Raw genomic sequence first — 20,903 nt, 5'->3', positions numbered from 1 at the left:
CGCCAAGCTTGCCTTCCATGCCAAGGAAAGTCCCATCCGGACACGGGACGGAGTCTTCAATCTTGTATCTTCATAGTCCGGGAGTCCGGCCAAAGGTCTTAGTCCGGCCATCCGGACACCCCCTAATCCAGGACTCCCACAGTAGCCCCTGAACCAGGCTTCAATGACGATGAGTCCGGCACGCAAGCTGTCTTCGGCATTGCAAGGCGGGTTCCTCCTCCGAATATTCCATAGAAGATGTTGAACACCAGGGTAGTGCCCGGCTCTGCAAAATAAGTTCCACATTCCATCGTAGAGAGAATAATATTTGTATCAATCGGATCTGCTGACGTATTCCGCGGTGTGACATCATGCCACGGCCAGGCTTTTATTCATTTTATTGTTCCATCTCAGCGCGTTTAGCAAGGCGGTTTCCTTGGCACGTCTTGTCGAAGCAGAGATCGTGTCCCCTTATTCCGGGATTCTCATCAATACGGGTGTGGGTAACCCAACTGTGACTTGCGTATGACTCCCTAATTGAAAGCAAGTCTCAAACGGTTACAGGGAGGGTTCTTGGTATTTACTTCCTTTATAAAGGAACCAAGGCCCAGCTCCCTTCTTCTCAAACCAATCAAATCCGCCCCTCGCTTCGAGTTCCAACACCCAAAGCTCTAGTCTTAGGCGCTTCGGACCTTCGAAGATGTCCGGCTCCGACCTACAAGGCCGGTGGATGCCTTCCTCCATTACGGAAGAAGATGTGCGAAAGCTAAGAGATGCCAGGTATCTAACCAGCAAAATCTCGCATAGACTACCTACTCAAGGGCAAGTGGTTCCCGCTTCCCAGCCCGGTGAAAGCGTGGTGTTCGCATCTCACTTCCTTCGGGGGCTAGGCTTCCCGATCGATCCCTTTGTGAAGGGGATTATGTATTACTACGGGCTGGAGTTCCATGATCTAGCTCCGGAGTCCATCCTCCAGATCTCATCATTCATTGTCATGTGCGAGGCCTTCCTCCATATCACCCCTCACTTCGGATTGTGGCTAAAAACTTTCAAAGTGGAACCGAAAATGATCGAGGGGCAGCACGCTGACTGCGGAGGGGCTATAATAAGCAAGATGGACGACGCTCCATGGCCCGAAGGCTCTTTTCAAGAGGAGCTCGGCTTGTGGCAACGGGACTGGTTTTACATCACAGCCCCTAGGGGTACCACATGGGTGGCACCACCTACTTTTTGCTCGGGTCCCCCACCACGGCTGGCGTCATGGGTTAACGAAGGACTTATCTGGGGGCCGCCCAAAGACGTGCCCTTGCTGCAGGGCCGCATTCGAGATCTTCTAGAAAGAGATATCAATTTGACCGTAGTGGCACAAGTCATGGTGATTCGCCGCACACTGCCCTGCAAATGTCGACCTCTCTGCCTGTGGGAGTTCAATCCGGAGGGACCACGAGTCCTACAACATTTCATGGGAATGACACCCATGGAGATGTACAAATTGTTCTTGGGATCACAAGCAAGGTGTCCGGATTTGTCCGAGGACGCAGGTCTGAGCTGCAATCGCCCGGATGCTAAAGTAAGTAGCCCTGTATTTGGATACACCATCCATATTTTTATCAAATCTACCCTTTAGCAGAGTTGTCCTTCGAACAGGAGTGGATGGCGAAGGCAAAGCTTATCAGGTGTCCAGCCCCCCTGCCTGAGACCATGTCGAATCCCATGCTGACCAGGATGCTGGAGGTTGCGCCGTTGGCGAAAGGCGAAGAGGGGACCCAAGGAGCTACCGCCTCCCCGAAGGAGGCTGTTAGGAAGGGAAAAATCGAAAATTCTCCCGATCAGGGAAAGAAAAGGACTGCCTCTGAAGACCCAGAGGTGATAACCTCAAAACGGGGAAAGAAATCTTCGTCAGAGGGTTCGGCACCGGAGAACGCCCCAGCCGAATCGCCCCCTAAAGGGGACCCGCTCTCCGCCGAGGCGTAAGTGAAGGGAGGGGTTCCATAATGACACACACTCACGTTTTATTCCTGAGGAAAATAACCGAAACATTATTTTGCAATTCGGATCTCAACCCTTCTCAGCAGAGCTCATATTCAGGGGATCTTCGTCCAGAGATGATAGAGAGCGAAATGCCTCCCCTTGTTCCACCGTCTCACGAGGCTGGCGACCCCGAGGTATCGTCTCGGAGGGTTTTTTCAAGTCCGGACCCTGGAAAAGGTCGTCAGACTAGTCCGGCACCCTCTTGCACGCCGGCAGAGGGGCTGAAGGATCTGCTTGGTAGGGCGTCCATCTCAGAAGAACACCGTACGTTGATGGATACGGTGATTGGAAGGATTTCATCCGCGGAAAGCGGATTGTACGAGGCTGCCAGGAGTTTACTAACAGGCTTTGAGGTATGTAAAAAGGTGTACCTTTTGGTAGAGCCGCATATTGAATGTGCCCTATATAAATAGTAGCCCCTGAGACTTTGTGTGTCGTCACGAGTGACGGGGCACAGAGGATCATAACCCCAGGTATAATATGTCGCCTATTCTATGAAGGTGGCGAGGTGTTCGGTGGCTAGCCGGACTGATGAATCTGCCGAACTGAAGCGGCAACTTGACGTAGCAGATGCCGACATCGCGCTTGTAAATAAGCGGCTAGACGAGGCTCAAGGTATGTTCAAAAGACACCCGGTAATAGGAGCTTGATGCTCGGGCCTTATATATATATTTTATGTAGATGGTGCTGCTGCCGTGGAGAACCTTCAGGCGGAACTTGCCCGAGCCAAGGAGCGAGCAAGGAAAAGTGATGCGGCTGCCGTTAAAGCGGCTGAAGAGCTAAGAGCCGAACATGCTGCTTACTGCCAGAGCAAGAAGGAAATAGCCGAGATGGCCAAAAAAATTGAAGGATGCTACCGACCGCTGTAAATTTTTTGAACGAGCAGGTAAGGCGGCTCAGAAGGACCTTGAAAAGATCACTGCCGAAGCCAATGATACTCGCTCTGCCATGAGAGCGATGAAAGAGGAGCTGCGTGAGGCCGGAGATATCACGGCTGGAAAGCCTTATATGCTGCAGATGAAGTTCAGAGACCCCAAGTATGTTCCATTAGACCGGCAGTGGAGTGTGGAAAATGCTTATCTGGATTTGGCCGCAAGTGCGGCGGACGCGACCGAACACTTCCGCAGCCGAGGTGACCATGAGGATGAAGAGCTTTTTTGGTCGCAGTACCACAATCCAGAACGCCCATTGTCAGTGTCTGACCGTTTAGCTGCCTGGGCAGAGCTGAACAGATTATCCGGACTCGCCATGAGGTATCTTGCGAGTCGTCTGTGGCCGGAGAAGCTGGAGCCGAAGAGTTATTTTGGCCTGGTGCAGCAGTTCCTTGGTTCGGTACCGCATGCTGATGCGATGAAGAGGTCGGCGTGCATAGAGGGCGCACAGATGGCTCTTGCCCGTGTCAAAACATACTGGGCAGATATGAAGGCCAGTATTGTTGCATCCCAGGATTCGGACGAAAGCCGAGTACCTGCCAAGCACTATTTTGAGGAAGTTCTTACTGGCGCTCGTATAATAGAGTCACAGTGCTCGAAGGATGTTGTGTTTGAATAGATGATACTATTTGTAAAACGAATTTTGTTTTTATGAAAAAAGCTTTTTATACTTGTGCTTGCAAGAATCATAATGCCTCCTGTGCGGCCGTTTAATGTATATATGTGTATATAACCTGAAAGATGGCAGTCGTTGGCTTCAGCCCCCACGCATAGAATGCGGGGGTGTTCGCAAAAAGGCGCCTTTTCACACTTAATCCAACGTCTTGGTCCTACAAAGGAGGTGATGGCGCGGCGAACTAGGCAACCGGACTATAATGCTTTATCACTTTCACTTAGCCATAGGAGTTTGACAGTGGGGCTACTGAATAGCCCCTAGGGGCACCGCGCTCGCCCGAATTCGGGGCGCGAGTGTGCCTGACCGGGAAGCGGCCCTTCGTTAATGCGGGGGAATCCGAAAGATTCCGAAAGTCATCGAGTGGTTGACCAGTCTCTCGCTATATCATGACAGTCAGTTTTCGGCTTTCTCTACTGAGGTGCTCACCTGGCCGAACCGGGGCACAATCGCAGTAGTTCTCCTGGTGCCGCGTTAGCCGATATAACGGAACGTAAGGCAGCAAAACACAGGAGCCGGGCAAACCCAACATTTGACCAAAGACATGATTCGGAGCTGATGCATATAGGGCCAAACTCGCGACGCCGAACACTCCCTAAGGTATTCGGTCTTTATGAAGACGGGCCGAAATAGAGCCCTTGGTAAAAAAAAGCCCCTAGTGTCCAGGTACATGCAAAAATTCTGGCGTGGCCACATGTCAAGACGCCAGGCTCCTCCTCAGCTATAGAGAAAACCGGGGGATGCTATTAACAAGAGACAGTAAAAAAGGTTTACGCAGGGTCTTAATCTAAAAAGAATCCTTGAAACGGGTCCCTGCTGCACGTCTGCGCCTGTGTCTCCGTTGTGCCGTATCCTGGACGGGCGTAGCACGATGTTCGCCTGCGAAAGAGAGGAACTTAGTAAAAAATAAGCGTGCGAGAAATCTATATCGAAATAAATAAAATATAGTTGGAGCAAGAGTTGGGCCGTATTGTCTCCGGGCGTGAGAACACGGAGCCCCTTGCACGAGGGTATGCGGCTATTAAGCATGTTGACGCCGGACTCGTCGAACCGTGTCCGGGATAGTAGGGCTGGATTTGTGGGCGGCTGTCTAGGCAGCCGCACCCCTGCCCGTACTTTGGGGGTCAATTTATGTTCCCTTGTAATGAAATGATGCCCTTTGGGCCGGGCATTTTGAGTGTAAGGGATGCGTAGTGCGCTATTGCGTTAAAGTGGGCGAAAGCTTTGCATCCCAGTAGCGCTTGATAGCGACTTACGAATGGGGCGATGTGGAATGTTAGCTTTTCACTTCGGAAGTTGTCGGGTGATCCGAAATGTAAGGGAACCCAGACTTGGGGTATCCAAACCTGGTGTTACTCCTTGAAAGGAAGTGTTGCCGAGGTGGATTGCAACTGGGTATACCCCGAGTTTGCGGACTGTGTCCTGATATAACAGGTTCAAGTCGCTGCCTCCGTCCATAAGGGTGTTTGTAAATTGGAGTCCGTTTATAATTGGATTTATGACCAAGGCAGTCCAGCCTGCGTTCTGGTCTTCTCTGGAGTAATCCTGATGATCGAAGGTGATTGGTTGTAACAACCAGTGGGGTTGCTCCTCTGGGGCTGGCTGTACGGCGCATGTCTTTGTAGGTGCCGTTCTGCTCTTTCCTTTTGTCACATGAAGTAGATTTACTATCTTGACTTCTTCTGGGAACTTCTTTTGTTCTCCGGTGTTCTGCTCGTGGGGTGCATTGTCATCTTTGCTTGGTGTGTTGAGCCCCTTGTGTTCGGCGTTGAGCTTGCCGGACTGCTTAAAGACCCAACAATCTCTGTGGGTATGGTTTGCAGGTCTCCCCGGAGTGTTGTGGATTTGAGATATTTTGTCCAAAATTTTGTTTATGTTGGATAGCTCGTCCCTATCGTCTTTGGGGGGCGGCTTTTTCTGATTTTGCCGAGAGCTTTTGAATCCGGCGTTTACTGTCGTGCTCATCGGGCTGTTGTCCTTTATCCGGCGCGGTTCTTTGTTACGGCGTGGCTTCCCGTTCCCATCTCTGGGTTCAGACGTATTCGGGTCGCTGGTGCTGCTTCTTGCCAACCAGCTATCCTCTCCTGCACAGAAGCGGGTCATGAGGCTTGTTAACGCGGCCATTGTTCGCGGCTTTTCTTGGCCGAGGTGTCTGGCGAGCCATTCGTCTCGGACGCTATGTTTGAAAGCTGCTAGGGCCTCTGCGTCCGGACAGTCGACTATCTGATTCTTTTTGATAAGGAATCTGTTCCAGAGCTTCCGGGCTGACTCTCCGGGCTGCTGAGTTATATGACTCAGATCATCTGCATCCGGGGGCCGGACATAGGTCCCTTGAAAATTTGCCCGGAAAGCATCCTCAAGCACTTCCCAACTTCCCATGGTGTTTTCGGGAAGGCTTTTAAGCCAATGCCGGGCTGGCCCTTTGAGCTTAAGGGGTAAGTATTTTATGGCGTGGAGGTCGTCTCCTCTGGCCATGTGTATGTGGAGGATGTAGTCCTCGATCCAGACTCCAGGGTCTGTTGTTCCGTCGTATGCTTCTATGTTCACTGGCTTGAATCCGGCTGGGAATTCATGGTCCAGCACCTCATCGGTAAAACATAGGGGGTGTGCGGCGCCCCTGTATTTAGGCGTGCCGCGATGTTCGGGTATTTTTTGCGTTGCATCACTCACTGGAGCTTGCTTTCTTGGCCTATAGATGGATCTGGTTGGGCCAGTTTTCTGATGCGAATTCTTGGACGGATCGCGCGCCATATTGAGTGCGGCGTCCTTTGATGCGTGAGATTGATCGTAGGGTCGTCTATCCGACCTTGTGGCTTCCTTATTTTTTGACTGTGGGGGCTTTATGGCCTCTTCGTCAAATTCCGGTAGTAGTTTCCGCTTCGGATAGCTCTTTGTGTGGCGACTACTGCCGTACTTGTGTGCGGTATTGAGTACTTTGCCCCATCTGATCCTGAGTGCATCTTCCGCTGTCTTGAGCCTCCGCTTCTGCTTTCTCAGGCTACGTGCAGTGGCGACGAGCCTTTGGTGGAGGTTCTGATGTTCCAGCAATTTGTCTGGTGTGAGGTCGTCCGGGCTATTATCTTTCCCGGGGATTGGTTGTTCGGATTGTCCGCCCTGTTTGGACGGATGCTCGACGGCATGTTCATCGTCCGTTGAGTCACCCTGCTCTATGGCTGGGTCTTTGTCGAGGTGGGGCTTGGCCTTGCGCTTACGCCGCCGCTTTGATTGTTTTTCGGGGGAGCGATCCCTGGCCGCATCCTTTTGGTCCTCGTTGTCGTTTCTGTTGTATGTGTCCACCATGCATACATCGTATGATGAGGTGGCTTTCCGGCGCCCTATAGGTGCTGGTTCTTGATCGTCTCCTTTATCGGCGTCCATACCATCGATATCTTCGGAGTCGAAATCGAGCATGTCGGATAGATCGTCGACAGTGGCTATCAAGTGGGTGGTGGGTAGGGTTCGAACTTCGTCGTCCGCATCCCAACCACCCCGACCGTAGTCCGGCCGGGGTTCTTTCGACAAAGAGAGAGACTTTAGCGAATTTAGGATATCGCCAAAGGGCGAGTGCTGAAAGACGTCCGCGGCGGTGAACTCCCTGATCGGAGCCCGATCGGGTTCGATCAAAAGGGGTGCAGAATATTCAGAGTCCGGAACGGAGTCCGGCACCTTGGAGTTACCGGCCTTGCAAAGGACTTGGCTGGTAGTCGGCACTATCGCCACAGAGATTGCGGCTCCTGAGGCGGCGTCCAACTGTCTGTCCCTGGCTAGCGCAGTCGGCTCCGAACTAATGGTCGGAGTGAACACCTGAGCGGCGCTCTGGTCGTTGTCCGGCGGCAGAGCTAGATCATGCCCATCGAGACAGTGCGGCGCGCCCGGTCGTGGCCTGAATCCGTCGAAGATCAAGTCCCCGCGGATGTCGGCCATGTAGTTTAAGCTTTCAAACCTGACCTGATGGCCAGGGGCGTAGCTTTCGATCTGCTCCAGATGGCCAAACGAGTCGGCCCACAGTGCGAAGCCGCCGAATACGAAGATCTGTCCGGGAAGAAAGGTCTCATCCCGGACCGCATCGCGATTGACGAGCGAAGAAGCCATCGGGCCTAAAGGCGACGACACGGAGGAACTCTCAATGAAAGCACCAATGTCGGTGTCAAAACCGGCGGATCTTGGGTAGGGGGTCCCGAACTGTGCGTCTAGGCGGATGGTAACAGGAAACAAGGGACATGATGTTTTTACCCAGGTTCGGGCCCTCTCGATGGAGGTAAAACCCTACTCCTGCTTGATTAATATTGATGATATGGGTAGTACAAGAGTAGATCTACCACGAGATCGGAGTGGCTAAACCCTAGAAGCTAGCCTATGGTATGATTGTTGTTCGTCCTATGGACTAAAATTCTCCAGTTTATATAGACACCGGAGAGGGCCAGGGTTACACAGAGTCGGTTACAATGGGAGGAGATCTTCATATCGTATCGCCAAGCTTGCCTTCCACGCCAAGGAAAGTCCCATCCGGACACGGGACAGAGTCTTCAATCTTGTATCTTCATAGTCCGGGAGTCCGGCCAAAGGTCTTAGTCCGGCCATCCGGACACCCCCTAATCCAGGACTCCCTCACTGGGGTTGTATGAATATGAGTATGCAGCAAACCGAATGTTGTTCGGAGTCCCGGATGAGATCCCGGACGTCACGAGGAGTTCCGGAATGGTCCGGAGGTAAAGAATTATATATAGGAAGGGTTGTTTCGGCCATCAGGAAAGTTTCAGGGTCACCTGGTATTGTACCGGGACCACCGGAAGGGTCCCGGGGGTCCACCGGGTGGGGCCACCTATCCCGGAGGGCCCCGTGGGCTGAAGTGGGAGGGGAACCAACCCCTAGTGGGCTGGTGCGCCCCCCTTGGCCCCCCCTGCGCCTAGGGTTGGAAACCCTAGGGTGGGGGCGCACCACTTGCCTTGGGGGGCACTCCACCCCCCCTGGTCGCTGCCCCCTTGGGAGATTCCCATCTCCAGGGCCGGCGCCCCCCCGGGGGGGCCTATATAAAGGAGGGGGGAGGGAGGGCAGCCGCACCCTGAGTCTTGGCGCCTCCCTCCCCCTGCTACACCTCTTCCTCCTCCCGCAGTTGCTTGGTGAAGCCCTGCCGGAGTCCTGCTGCATCCACCACCACGCCGTTGTGCTGCTGGATCTTCATCAACCTCTCCTTCCCCCTTGCTGGATCAAGACGGAGGAGACGTCATGCCGACCGTACGTGTGTTGAACGCGGAGGTGCCGTCCGTTCGGCGCTAGGATCTCCGGTGATAGGATCACGACGAGAACGACTACCTCAACCCCGTTCTCTTGAACGCTTCCGCACGCGATCTACAAGTGGTATGTAGATGCATCTCTCTCTCTCTCGTTGCTAGATGAACTCATAGATTGATCTTGGTGAACGTAGGAAAAATTTTATTTTATGCAATGTTCCCCAACACTCTATTCCTTTCTTCTTCTTCTCTTCTTTTTCTTCTTTTTTCTTCTTCTTATTTATTTCTCCTCTTCTTTTCCTCTCCTCTTCTTCTCCTTTCTTCCTCTTCTTATTTTCCTTTTTCCTCTCATTCTTTTTCTTCTTCTTCTTCCTTCTTCCTTCTTCCTCTTTTCTTCCTTTTCCTTATTTTACTTTTTCCTCTACACTAACCTAATTAAAATGCACTAACCTAAAATCGATATCTACTAACAACCTAAATAAAAAATTAATACATATATGAAAAAACATATATAAACAAAAAAATGCTATGAACATTATATTCATACATACATAGCCACATCCATTCATCATATAGCTACCACATACATATATACATTAATTATATATATGAAAAAATGCAATGAACAAAAAAATACACATGTATGTATGAAAAAAAAGCACTAAACACAGAGCCTCGACGGCAGCGGCTCACAACATGGGCGGCCAGCGAGGGCGACGGCGGCGGCGGCGAGGGCGTCGGCGACGACCACGGCGGGCCGGGGCAGGGGCGTGGCCGGTGACGACGGCGACGATGACGGCGACGACGGGCGCGGGCGACGACGGCGGCGTCGGCAGGGCCGGCCGGTGGGCGGCGTCGGGGCAGCGCCTGGCGGAGACGAGGCAGGGGCGACGACGGGGGCGTGCGGACGGCGTCGGGGCGGCGCGCGGACGGCGTCGGGGCGGCGCGCGGACAGCGTCTGGGCGGCGGGCGGCGTCGGGGCAGCGGATGGCGTCGATCTGGGCAGCCTGGCGATGTCGATGAGCTCGGCGTCGCCGCGCGGGGGGGGGGGGGCAACTGGTGATGTGTTCGTCAAATTTTCGTAAGTGCTGTATATATAGCAAGAGCATTGGTCCCGGTTCGTGAGTCCAACCGGGACTAATGCCACCTTTAGTCCCGGTTGGTACCACCAACCGGGACCAAAGGCCTCTTTTCAGCAGCCCAAAGGGCAGGAAGCGGCGACCTTTGGTCCCGGTTGGTGGCACCAACCGGGACTAAAGGATGGGCATTGGTACCGGTTGGTGCCACGAACCGGTACCAAAGGACCCTGTGCTGCCAGCGTCGGGGCCAAAGTTTAGTCCCACCTTGCTAGTTGAGAGGGGCGCGTAGTGGTTTATAAGCCCCACTACCGCACCCCTCTCGAGCTCCTCTCCACCGTAGGCTTGCGGGTCTATTTGCTACTGCTTTGCCTGATGGGTGTTCTGGGCCTACCGTGGGCCTGAATCCTGGCCCATGGTAGGGTTTCTAGTCGTATTCAGGCCGTGGGGGCCCAGTAGGAGGCATTTTTTTGTTTTCTTTCTTGCTTTATTTATTTTATTTTGTTTCTACTTACAACAAAATACTTATTGTTGCTATTTTTAATTATTTTCCAGCTTTTTTGTTTTGTTTTCTGCATTATTTATTTTCTTTTGTTTTTTGCTTTATTTTTTAATTCTTTTTGCTTTTAGTTTTAGAAAAATTATAAACTTTCTGTTAGTGCCATTAGTTTTCAAATTCGAAAACACTTTTTTGTTTTTTGTTTTCTATCTTGCTTTATTTATTTTATTTTGTTTGTACTTACAACAAAATACTTATTGTTGCTATTTTTAATTGTTTTTTTGTATTGTTTTCTGCATTATTTATTTTCTTTTGTTTTTTGCTTTATTTTTTAATTCTTTTTGCTTTTAGTTTTAGAAAAATTATAAACTTTCTGTTAGTGCCATTAGTTTTCAAATTTGAAAACACTTTTTTGTTTTTTGTTTTCTTTCTTGCTTTATTTATTTTATTTTGTTTGTACATACAACAAAATACTTATTGTTGCTATTTTTAATTGTTTTTTGTTTTGTTTTCTGCATTATTTATTTTCTTTTGTTTTTTGCTTTATTTTTAAATTCTTTTTGCTTTTAGTTTTAGAAAAATTATAAACTTTCTGTTAGTGCCATTAGTTCTCAAATTTGAAAACAGTTTTTTTTATTTTTTTTTGTTTTCTTTCTTGCTTTATTTATTTTATTTTGTTTCTACTTACAACAAAATACTTATTGTTGCTATTTTTAATTATTACGAGGGCCGAACCATAAGACATTAAAGCATTTCAAATGAACTATGAAAAAGTTGAAAGTTGGCATGGTATCATAAATTCACCCACATAGCATGTGCATGTACAAAACGGATAATGGTATCATACTCGTGTGTTACAAAGTTGGCATGGTATCATCATAATAGTTGCGGGAGAAAGTCTTCACTTTTTCTTCGCTTGTGTCATTTGCTTATTGCGCCGTAACCATGGATAATCTTCATCGCTTATCAGGATGCTGGGGTCAGCCTTGACTTTGAAGGGAGGAATTTCATAAAACTTTTCATAATCTTTAGACATGTCTGTCTTGCCCTCCACTCCCACGACGTCCCTTTTTCCTGAAAGAACTATGTGGCGCTTTGGCTCATCGTATGATGTATTCGATTCCTTATCTTTTCTTTTTCTCGGTCTGGTAGACATGTCCTTCACATAGATAACATGTGCCACATCATTGGCTAGGACAAACGGTTCGTTAGTGTACCCACGATTTTTCAGATCCACTGTTGTAATTCCGTACTGTGGGTCTACCTGTACCCCGCCTCCTGACAGATTGACCCATTTGCACTTAAACAAAGGGACCTTAAAATCATGTCTGTAGTCAAGTTCCCATATGTCCACTATGTAACCATAATATGTGTCCTTTCCCCTCCGGTTGTTGCATCAAAGCGGACACCGCTGTTTTGGTTGGTGCTCTTTTGATCTTGGTCAATCGTGTAAAATGTATTCCCATTTATCTCGTATCCTTTCTAAATCGTAACAGTCGAAGATGGTCCCCTGGACAACAAGTACAGCTCATCACAAACAGTGTTGTCACCTCTGAGACGTGCTTCCAACCAACTGCTGAAAGTCCTGATGTGTTCACATGTAATCCAGTCGTCGCACTGCTCCGGGTATTTGCAGCGCAGACTGTTCTTGTGTTCATCGACATACGGGGCCACCAAGGTAGAGTTCTGTAGAACTGTGTAGCGTGCTTGAGACCAAGAATATCCGTCCCTGCATATTATTGAGTCCCTTCCAAGCGTGCCTTTTCCAGTCAGTCTCCCGTCATACCGCGATTGAGGGAGACCTATGTTCTTAAGGCCAGGAATGAAGTCAACACAAAACCCGATGACATCCTCTGTTTGATGGCCCATGGAGATGCTTCCTTCTGGCCTAGCGCGGTTACAGACATATTTCTTTAGGATTCCCATGAACCTCTCAAAGGGGTACATATTGTGTAGAAATATGGGGCCCAGAATGACAATCTCGTCAACTAGATGAACTAGGACGTGCGTCATGATATTGAAGAAGGATGGTGGGAACACCAACTCGAAACTGACAAGACATTTCACCACATCACTCCTTAGCCTTGGTATGATTTCTGGATCGATCACCTTTTGAGAGATTGCATTGAGGAATGCACGTAGATTCACAATGGCTAATCGGACGTTTTCCGGTAGAGACCTCCTCAATGCAACCGGAAGCAGTTGCATCATAATCACGTGGCAGTCATGAGACTTTAGGTTCTGAAACTTTTTCTCTGACATATTTAGTGTTCCTTTTATATTCGACGAGAAGCCAGTCGGGACCTTCATACTAAGCAGGCATTCAAAGAAGATTTCCTTCTCTTCTTTGGTAAGAGCATAGCTGGCAGGACCTTCATACTGCTTTGGAGGCATGCCGTCTTTTTCGTGCAAACGTTGCAGGTCCTCCCGTGCCTCAGCTGTATCTTTTGTCTTCCCATACACGCCCAAGAAGCCTAGCAAGTTCACGCAAAGGTTCTTCGTCACGTGCATCACGTCGATCGAAGAGCGGACCTCTAGGTCTTTCCAGTAGGGTAGGTCCCAAAATATAGATTTCTTCTTCCACATGGGTGCGTGTCCCCCAGCGTCACTCAGAACAGCTAGTCCGCCGGGACCCTTTCCAAATATTATGTGTAAATCATTGACCATAGCAAGTACGTGATCACCGGTACGCATGGCGGGCTTCCTCCGGTGATCTGCCTCGCCTTTGAAATGCTTGCCTTTCTTTCGACATTGATGGTTTGTCGGAAGAAATCAACGATGGCCCAGGTACACATTCTTCCTGCAGCTTCCCAGGTATATACTATCGGTGTCAAGTAAACAGTGCGTGCTTGCGTGGTATCCCTTGTTTGTCTGTCCTGAAAGGTTTCTAAGAGCGGGCCAATCGTTGATGGTCACGAACAACAACGCCTTTAGGTGAAATTCCTCCTGTTTGTGCTCATCCCACGTACGTACACTGTTTCCATTCCACAGCTGTAAAAGTTCTTCAACTAATGGCCTTAGGTACACATCAATGTCGTTGCCGGGTTGCTTAGGGCCTTGGATGAGAACTGGCATCATAATGAACTTCCGCTTCATGCACATCCAACGAGGAAGGTTATACATACATAGAGTCACGGGCCAGGTATTGTGATTGCTGCTCTGCTCCCTGAAAGGATTAATGCCATCCGCACTTAAAGCAAACCATACGTTCCTTGGGTCACTTGCAAACTCATCCCAGTACTTTCTCTCGATTTTTCTCCACTGCGACCCATCAGTGGGTTCTCTCAACTTCCCGTCTTTCTTACGGTCCTCACTGTGCCATAGCATCAACTTGGCATGCTCTCCGTTTCTGAACAGACGTTTCAACTGTGGTATTATAGGAGCATACCACATCACCTTTGCAGGAACCCTCGTCCTGGGGGGCTCGCCGTCAACATCACCAGGGTCATCTTGTCTGATCTTATACCGTAATGCACCGCATACCGGGTATGCGTTCAGATCCTTGTACGCACCGCGGTAGAGGATGCACTCATTAGGGCATGCATGTATCTTCTGCACCTCTAATCCTAGAGGGCATACGACCTTCTTTGCTGCGTATGTATTGTCGGGCAATTCGTTATCCTTTGGAAGCTTCTTCTGCAATATTTTCAGTAGCTTCTCAAATCCTTTGTCAGGCACAGCATTCTCTGCCTTCCACTGTAGCAATTCCAGTACGGTACCGAGCTTTGTGTTGCCATCTTCGCAATTTGGGTACAACCCTTTTTTGTGGTCCTCTAACATGCGATCGAACTTCAGCTTCTCCTTTTGACTTTCGCATTGCGTCCTTGCATCGATAATGACCCGGCGGAGATCATCATCATCGGGCACATCGTCTGGTTCCTCTTGATCTTCAGCAGCTTCGCCTGTTGCAGCATCATCGTGCACATCGTCTGGTTCCTCTTGATCTTCAGTAGCATCACCGTATTCAGGGGGCACATAGTTGTCATCGTACTTTTCTTCTTCGCCATCATCCATCATAACCCCTATTTCTCCGTGCCTCGTCTAAACATTATAGTGTGGTATGAAACCCTTGTAAAGCAGGTGGGTGTGAAGGATTTTCCGGTCAGAGTAAGACTTCGTATTCCCACATATAGGGCATGGAAAACACATAAAACCATTCTGCTTGTTTGCCTCAGCCACTTTGAGAAATTCATGCACGCCCTTAATGTACTCGAAGGTGTGTCTTGAACCGTACATCCATTGCCGGCTCATCTGCGTGCATTATATATAATTAAGTGTGTCAAAAATTATTACAGAACATCATGAATAGATAATTAAGTGACCACATTAATAGAAGTTCATCATCACATTAAAACCAAAGTACATACATAGTTCTCATCTAACAACATAAAGCTCTGCAGAGCATCTAAATTAATTAAACCATACATTGAAACTATGTAAAACATTTCAATGCGAAAACAAATGCGATCATAATCGCAACCAATGTAACAACTGATCCAACGGCATAATGATATCAAGCCTCGGTATGAATGGCATATTTTCTAATCTTTCTAATCTTCAAGCGCATTGCATCCATCTTGATCTTGTGATCATCCACGACATCCGCAACATGCAACTCCAATATCATCTTCTCCTCCTCAATTTTTCTAATTTTTTCCTTCAAGAAATTGTTTTCTTCTTCAACTAAATTTAACCTCTCGACAATAGGCTCGGTTGGAATTTCCGGTTCAACAACCTCCTAGATAAATAAAATCTGTGTCACATTGGTCGGCATAATTGTCATAAAAAATAGATGAACCAATAGTTATGAGAAGATAATATATACCACATCCGAATCATAGACAGGACGAGGGCCGACGGGGGCGGATACCAAAACCATCGCACTATATAAGATGCAATAATAAAAGTAAGAAAATTATACAAGTATCTATATAAACATACAAGTAAGATTTTTTTTTTCCTTCAGAAAGAAGATAAGAACAAGAGGCTCACCATGGTGGTGCCGGCGACGAGATCGGCGCGGGCGATCGACGGCGGTGAAGACGGGGATGGGACGCGACGGACCGCTAAACCTAGACAAATATTGAGGAAAATGAAGCTTGGAGGTCGAGCTTGGAGAGGAGAAAGCTTAAGTAGTGTGGCTCGGGCATTCCATCGAGCACCTCGTGTGCATAGGAGGTGAGCTAGAGCACCACAAAGCTCTCTCCTCGCCGGCCACGAAAAACAGAGCAGTGAGAGTGCTCTGCTCGCGGGCGAGGGGTATATATAGGCAATCAATTGGTCTCGGTTCGTGGCTTGAACCGGGACTAAAGGGAAGCCTTTGGTCCCGGTTCAGGCCACCAACCGGGACCAATGGTGGTGGGCCAAGACCAAGGCACATTGGTCCCGGTTCGTCCCACCAACCGGGACCAAAAGGTCCAGACGAACCGGGACCAATGGCTCACGTGGCCCGGCCAGCCCCCGGGGCTCACGAACTGGGTCCAATGCCCCCATTGGTCCCGGTTCTGGATTGAACCGGGACTAATGGGCTGACTCGGCCTGGACCAATGCCCCCTTTTCTACTAGTGTTAGTGTTACCCATCCCCACAAAAGTTCAATTGAAATTATTTCAGCATTTTAGGAAACCAAACGGCCCCTAATCGCCCTTGGGTCACAAGCGGGCACCAAGGGACCTATCTGTTTAGTAGTGCCGTTTGAAGTCATGTAGCCTCCTTTAAGTGCAATCCATTAATGACATTATTTCCATTGTTTCAATTGGCCTGGTAGTGCTAATACAAATACATTTGGACCTACCCAGGACACTAGAGGGGTGACTCGGGTGGAAGCCTAGCGCAACCACTACCCCTTCCCCCTCCGATCATGCCCCCCCCCCCCCCGACGCCAAAGGATGCCTCCAGTCAAAGGCCACGAGGCTGACAGCGGTGGCGGGTCCTCATCCTCCTTGCATGATTGATGGCGTCGGGGGAGGGGGGCTCCTTTGTCGCATTGCGGGATCTCTGGTCGGAGCTTCATGGCGGCCCTGGACGGTGCGTGGTTCGTTGGCGGAGATGGGCACCGAGGCAACGGCCCCAAATTTCTTCGGCGGCCTCGATTGCAGCTGTGGTCGTGAGCGCGACACAACGACTGGTTCGGGGTGCTCAGTGTGGCTCAACTACTCATATCTGCGTGGTGCGGGTGGTGGCGGTGGTGCCCGCCGAGATCTCCGGCCTGCTGTTGGGAGCCGGTGTGCGGCACGCTCCTTGGGTTCTTTTTGCTCTAAGATGGTGTTTTGTCGGTTGCTGGCCCTCGTGGATCTGGTCGTTGACGAGTTCAGGAATGCATTGCTGGAGATCTTCATTGGGTGCTTAACACCTGTAGATTGTTGGATCGGATGAGATTCGGTCGTGTGCGTCCCTATTTCAGCCCGAGTGGCTTCAGGAGGGTGTGACATAAAGCTTCGTTGTATGTTGACATTATGGGACACGTCGGTATTTCAATTTCCATGGTGAATACAGTGGCGGAGAACGTCATGGTGGCTGAGGTCTAAGGCCTTGTAATGGCAGATCGAGTCATCACGGCGATGAGGACTTTGCTTAGTGATTCGTGACTCGTAGCAACGGCATTGGCAAGTGGGGGCGGCAGTACAGGCGGAGTACAGAGTCTTAGCTTTCAGGGTGAAAACCCAAGGTCTGTCCTTAATTGGTTGTGTCTCGCAGTAACCTTGTTGAAAGCATTTTTTGAGAGCGCTGATCTTCTCCAAGGTGAAAACCTAAGATCTAGGATCGGGCGATGACGGTGCTTGTGCACTATATCCTTCTTGGAGGCGTTGCTTTTGAAGAATTTGTACTTCGGGTGTTGTCTAGGTGGTGTTCGTGGTGCAACTACAAGGAATTGGTCACTGTAGCCGGATCTTTTTTTATCTTCTTCCTCCTTTTGTCTTTTAGCCGTGTGCACCCATAATATCTTTACGACATTGTGTTGTTGTAGAGCTGGGCGTAATTGATATCTCCATGATATTTATAAGCCCTTACCCTGCCTGCGTGGATCAAGGTGGCTTCTTTGAGCTACCTCTCTATAACCACACAACCACGGGAGAGCTCATGTGCTCATCATGCATGTGTGGAACGATTTTCGAATCCATTGTATGACTAAAGATATTCTCCACTAGGAATTATGAATCCATACTCTACAAATAGAGTTTCTCAGTGCTTGTGACCCTACCTATAATATATCTATGATTATGTTCAGTCAGAAGAACAAGATGCACATATATCCTCATATGTGGTGTTTTCAGGCACTCCGTTGTTCTATTTCTGTCCAAACTTTTGTCCTTATCACTTGGTACATAAGTGTGGAAATTAATTTTGGGGCAAAAAAATCAAGCGGCGAAAGTATCTCGACTCACTAGCTTGCGCTCCATGAAGTCGTGAGAATTTGATGTGTTTGCTAGGGGCAGCTCTGGTGCCTAATCTCAGCAAACAAATCCACCGCAAGTTAAGGTATTACTTCATATATATATAACTTGTAATTTCTCTATAGAACACTACATTGCTGCCAATATTGATGGATTATGGTCAAAACCTTAATGCTTAATGACTCAAAATAGGTCTTATGTTTTGAAATGGATGGAGTTGCCCTACATATAACTTCTGATTTCTTTACGGAATTTGTACTGCTGATGACAAAGTGGTGCTACTTGCACATGGGCAGGAATCAAATCGAATCGAATCAGCTCTGATATTTGCATGGATCGGGAGCTAACCTGTGAAAACTAATACAAGGCGTGACGTTTACCGGATTCCAAAACCTCGTACGGTGCACACAAGAAACACCCATTTGCAAGAAAAATATTGTTGCCCTTTCACAGGTTCCAGAGATAGCAGCAAGTTGCATGATATATTTAGTTAAGGAAATGACCGAGCTCATCGATCAGCATGCACTTTGTCTCCTTAAATTGCTAATATTTACATTAGTTAATCTGCAAGTTGCATATTTGGATGAGTAGCTTACTATACTTGCCTTATTTCAGTTCATCCATATATAGGGGCCTGCAGGGGCAGTACATGCTCACACACAACCATCTATTAATTGGACGACTGGAGTGAAGATCTAGATAGATAGCTAGCAGATGATTAAGCGGTTGAGTGAATATAGTGCTTAATTAAGGAGATAGAAGAGCTATCATGGTGAGGGGCAAGATTGTGATTAGGAGGATTGAGAACATGAGCAGCAGGCAGGTCACCTCCTCCAAGCGGCGTCGTGGCCTGCTGAAGAAAGCACGTGAGCTGGCCATCCTCTGCGATGTCCAGGTCGGCGTCATCGTCTTCTCCTCCACTGGTTGCCTCTACGAATATGCCAATCCACCGCCACCACCAACATGGGCATGGCCATGCCTTCCATCATTCAAAACTACCAATCTGCACAAGAGCACCATTAGCTGTTAAATCCAGTCTCACAAGTCATGGTATGCGCGCATGCATTCCTTGCAACCTTTTATTTACTCCTAACTTTCCATACATGATGTTTTTGACATGTAGACATGCAGTTTGCATGATGCAACTTTAAATGCTATTTTTTTATACAAAATTGTTGGTTAAATTACAGACTTAATAAAAAAATATAATGATGTTATGCTCCTTTGAACAATCTCAGTAAAAATGTACATATTTATAGTCAAATTAAAGAAGCTTAAGTCTTACTGTATACATATACTTTTAGCACTACACCGTAAGCCAATAAAAGTAATGCTTCTTTGGCAAATACCCATAATAGTACCACTTCTTATTTTATTTTATTTTCAAAAAAGTTGTGTAACTCGGTTTACAGTAACTCAAAGTTTCTGATAACAGAAAAATGTCATTTTTTTTCTAGTTTTGGGAAGGGGGAGTAAGGAAATTATAGCAGAACATCATCGGTACACGTTCTTAATTCTGTTCCTTCCAATGCTATCTATCTAATTTAAATAAGTTAGAGTAAAGACAGGAAAATCCACTCAAGTAATCACATTATTGTTTGACTTTAAGGAAGCTAATTGAGGAGAGATTATCAAACTTAGGAGTCAAAGACTTATGTTTAATGGAAAATCAACTGGAGAAGAGCTTACACTGGATATTAGATGAAAGAAGGTAGCTAAGCTCCCTCAGTTTGTTCTTATTTCTGCTAATCATTGTACCAACTTCCATAATCACGACACTAACATTTTTTATGAGAATGATAATAAATATGTGTCTCCTGATACTCATTTTAGGAACAAAGTTTTGCCAAATATATTCTACAACTCAACGAGAAGGTTCACCAATATTTCTATCACTCGTGTGTGCAATTTTACCTAGTTTCCCATTATCGTGTAAAGTTTAAATAATACATATTTAAAATGTTATACATACGTGATAAATCAATAAAGTGACCTTGTAGGGATACATCTTTCATCAAGAGGATATTTGACTCTCCGGGGAAATAAAGCTTATCCATGAACAAAACTTGGAATTAAAGAACAAGGTAACTTTTATTTTTGACTATGCTGTCAAAAAAAAAGACTGACTTGACTATGTACCAAAGCCTTTTGGGGGTTTGAGATTAATGGTGCTGCTTGATATTGGTTTTCAGCTTTTTATATTAAATGGCTCTACTAAGGGTGCAACATGGTTGTTCACTTAACAGTTTCATAAAGATGCGCAGAAACCGGGAGTTGAACTTTTTTGTAGTTGTATCATCTTGTTATGGTGCAAATAATCAATAAAATGATGCTAATATAGGATTTTCATTTGCAAACGCATGAGATGTATTGGGTATTGATATTTCATATATATGTGCACTTAAGTTGTTACACCAGGCTTTCAACTATCGCGGAAAATTGACCACTGCTGCCTCAGTAGGAGTCTAGGCCGTGTCCCGTGTGTCAGTCCAACTGTGGCTAATCATCCTCTAGAATATGACTCCTGCATATAATTGTCTTGATCATCTACTGCTAGCTTGATCAAAATGTTTTCACCATGTATGTGAAGAACCTGAAGTAATTTCCAAGTGCTAATATAACTGAGATGGGAAAAGAAAGATGCTTTAGTTAATAATTTAGCTGGAGAAGCAAGAAAGCAGCAGGGAGAATCAGTGCCTCCAGCTTTGTCCAGTCATCGCAAAACACTTGAAGTACATACAGCTGAGCTGATGCAAGAGCAAAAAGAAAGAATCAAACCAGATCAGATCAGAGTGGTTGCATCATTAAGGACTACATGCTAAAGATCAAGTGGTGCCATGACTCAGAGCACCAAACCTGGAAGGAAATCATCTTTACTAGGATCTAATCCATTACTGGCTCCAATCGAGGTCGAAACGCCGTCACTCACGTGGACTGCACATTTTTGCATCGTGCTCTGTGGCCACTTTACTTACTAACCTTTAAAACTGTCCTTTTTTGGATGAGCCAAGTGGACAGCTAGCTGGTACATATGTGTGCTCATGAATCTAGAAACCTTAAACAACATGGTGCTACTACCTAACGCTTTA

Source organism: Triticum aestivum, chromosome 7B (genome assembly GCF_018294505.1).
Source record: "Triticum aestivum cultivar Chinese Spring chromosome 7B, IWGSC CS RefSeq v2.1, whole genome shotgun sequence".
In the NCBI taxonomy this organism is placed as follows: Eukaryota; Viridiplantae; Streptophyta; class Magnoliopsida; order Poales; family Poaceae; genus Triticum; species Triticum aestivum.
This window is presented reverse-complemented; position numbering follows the sequence as displayed.